The sequence below is a fragment of the Lathyrus oleraceus genome, chromosome 4 (genome assembly GCF_024323335.1).
Source record: "Lathyrus oleraceus cultivar Zhongwan6 chromosome 4, CAAS_Psat_ZW6_1.0, whole genome shotgun sequence".
Classification (NCBI taxonomy): domain Eukaryota; kingdom Viridiplantae; phylum Streptophyta; class Magnoliopsida; order Fabales; family Fabaceae; genus Lathyrus; species Lathyrus oleraceus.
The window spans coordinates 335,633,678-335,637,459 of NC_066582.1; positions in this window are offsets into that span (position 1 = coordinate 335,633,678).

Sequence of the window (3,782 nt, forward strand, 5' to 3'; positions counted from 1 at the left end):
GTTCATTTTGAAGCAATTTGACCAAGTGTTGAAGGCTCAAAGTCCACAGGGCAGTTTCAGGTCATCTGGGGCCCATAAAAGTCAACTGCAAGTCAACTGAGGGCTAGGAGGTGGAGAAAGGGTTTGAGACACCTCATTCATGTCCAATAGAGGCTTATTCATCATGTAAAACACTTATATTGAAGGATTTGAAGCCGGATCAAAAGTTTCCAAAAATGGAAAGTGACCTGTAATTTCAAGTTTCCAAAAATGGCATGTTTTTGGACCAACTTCAACTTGACTTTCCAACATCAAAGAAGCTTCAAATGAATTTTTGTCCAACATGAAAGTTAAATATCTTTCTCTCCCATTTCCAAAAAGTTAAAGATCATGAATTTATGATGAATGGTTAAGGAGTTATGATCAAATCATTGCCAAGTGTGATTGAAACTTCAAAATGCCATATCTTTTGAACCAAGATTCCAAATTGAGTGCTCCTTTTTGCATAATTCTTCTCATGACATGAACTTTCCAAAACATTTATCACTTTGCATGAAAATTCATCATATAATCATTTGCTTATTCATGTGTTTTTTGGAGGGAAAATCATGAATTCAAAATTGGTGCATCATATGGACTTTTTAACCATTCCAACATGTTCATAGGAGGATTTTAAGTGAAATTGCATGGCCATTGTTACTATTCACGTGCATGTTGCATGCATGGGGTGAAAAAACCAAATTTTGCATAACACCTCATTTTTGAATTAAAATTTCATTAGCCAAGTTAAGTGTGATTAGGAAATGGATTAACATGTTATATAAATAGCTAATCATAACAGAATTTTCATTATTCACAATTCTAGATCTAGATCCAAAATTTCCCTCCAAAATTTCTCTTCTTCCAAATTCAAAAATTCTTCAAAGAATACTTGATTTTTATTGCATATTCTGGATTCTTGATCATCATTTGGTACAGATCAAGCCTTGATTTGCAGAAATTGGTGAAGAATCAAGCAATTCCAATCATGAACATGAACATGGAGTTTTGAAGATCTAGCTAGATCCAAGCCATTCCAAGGGTTGATTTGTGCTTCAGAGGTGTTAACAAGGTTGATAGAAGAGGTTTGGATGCTGCTGGACACTTGAATCTACCACTGCCATTGTTGGAGCTTCAAGAGGTCACATTTTCGCATCTCTTAATTCATGTTTATATGCATATAATCTTGTAGTTCGTTGCTTGCTGATTCCGCTGATATAAAGAACATGAAATTTGGTGCAATATTCATGGAGTTATGGCAAATTAAAGTTTGTAGATCCAATACTTCTTCTCTTCGATTCTTGAAATATATGATGAATTAGAGTAAAATAATGGTAGATTTGGATTCCTCATGTTGCAAGCTTTCCATTGGTGTATGAATTTTAAAATTCTGGATTATTTTTTTTCGTGAACAGTAACCACCACCGTCTTCATGAAGAAGACGGTGGTTTCCGCCCGTAGCGTCCACCTAGCGTCCGTTTAGTGTCCGCCTGGTTTTGTACTAGGGCACAGCGTCAAAACGACGCCGTTTTGTTCCCAGCGCCCTCCCTCGGTTCGATTCCTGATGGCAGCAGTTTTTCAAATTAATTCTTCATTTTGCCATTTCCCTCCAAATTCCAAGTGCATGATCATTTTTATTTCATTTTTTTTGCTAACTTTAGAAAATCATATCAAATTGGAAAATGATCCAAATGAATCCATTCTTTTTGCTAATTGTTCACATGAATGCCCTCTATTTTTTAGTGTTTATTTTATGATTTTACACTTTCTGGTTTTTGAATGGTGACTATTTGATTGAACATGTATGATTTTATGACCTTGCTCCAATCTCCCTAATGTGAAATGTTCAAAAATAATCCAATTGCTACCAAATTGTGTATGTTGTTTCTTAACATGATAATTGAAATTTTAGGCTTGGTTTGATATTTTTCTCATGTTCCATCCCTGTTTTATGTACATATTAACATGGTGTGACAATGCATGTCACACCTTTGGATGTCTTGTTTGTGCAATTTTATTTCCATATCAAATGAGCTCCTCTGTTTACCATTTTTGGTATGCTAATTGTGTTTGATGTGTTGAATGCTCATGAAAATTTCCAGAATTGTTTGAGCCATTTCTGGTTTAATGTGCATTTTCTTATCTTGTATGTCCAATTGATGATCATGTTGTGTGCATTGTCTTCCTTTGCTCATATCATGACCTTGCTTGATGATTTTGATGTGGCACTTTTTATGACATGTTCATGATTGATTAAATGTGATTCATGTTGAGTTTTTTTTCACTTTTGACCTAAGGCTTTGCTTTAGGGTTTTGGACTCACATTTCGAGCTGTGCATTTCAGGTTTTCAAGCAATTAGCCACATTGGTTGATATGATCTTATCACTTGAGATACAAGATATTTTGGTTGACTAACCTTGCCGTTTTGTAGGTCTTTTGGATGGTGAATCAATTTAGTTTGCTTGCACCTTAGGCCTTACACCATTGTTGTTTGATAATCGGTTGTCTGACTGTTGTTGATTGTTTGATTTGTCTGAATGTAAATATTGACTGGTTTAGCTTTTCTCACAGGTACTTTAGCCGCTTTAACTCATTGTTTGAGTTGCTTTGCTTTTTGCTTGTGGTTGGCATACCACTTAGGTAAATCCCTACTCTTCATGTAGTCTGGAAGACCTGTCATGTTATGTTGGCAGGCACCTGTCTGAAGCCCTCCTTAAGAGGCAATGTTTGTGGTTGTTTATCTTTGTGCCTTGTACATGTAAAGACCTCCTAAGTGAAGAGGCATTGGCAGATAAAAGGGATGTGCAATCCATCCCCTGCTACTCAGTTGTGTCTTTTATCTTGCTCACACCATGTGTTGATGCACTTTGAATAAAAAACCCAAGATCATTGTATATCGAGTCAGTCATGTGGAATAGAGTCCCACATTCTGGACTCCCATACTTTCATTGATTGAAGCTCTCCCAGGCCAGGGATAAGAGCTATGAGGTCTTACCCTCATTCCCATTTCATCTGCTTCACCCTAACTCTCAATGTTAGGGTTAAGAGCTCAAAACACCCCTTTCCAGTTGGCTTGTTTGTCGAGGTTGATTTGACCCCTTCACTAAAGCCTAGCCTTGTATGAGCCACTTGTTTGCATATAGTGTGTGTGCTTGCTCTCTTGTGCTTGTGCTTGTGTTTGCTTATTTATTGTTTAGGCTAGCTTGCTCCCTATGCAAGTTAGGTTAGGATTAGAGACCTCAACATAGGGATCGTATGCATGACAACTTCTAGGCTCGAGTCGTAGTCTCCCTAGTAGTCTGTTATCTCCCTAGTCTCTGGTTAGGATAGAATTTCTTTCCCTGTTTAGGGGAACTACGTCGCCCTGATCCTCATACCAGATGAGGTACGTAGGCAGGAGATGAGCTGATCTCTTCGGGCGCCCTTTTTCTTTTTCAACCCCCTTGTGTGTGTTTGGAGTCTGACGTAAGTCCAGCGATTGGCAGTCGGTTTCCTGCGTGTGTTTGCTTGTGTGGAGTCTGACATAAGTCCAGCGATTGGCAGTCGGTTTCCTGTGTGTGTTTGTTTGTTTGGAGTCTGACATAAGTCCAGCGATTGGCAGTCGGTTTCCTGTGTGTGTTTGTTTGTTCGGAGTCTGACGTAAGTCCAGCGATTGGCAGTCGGTTTCCTGTTTGTGTTTTGTTTGGCGTGCGTTAGACGAGCTACGAGTGCTCTGATTCTTCTCTGGTTAGAGAAGATACGTATGCATAGGATGCGATGTCCT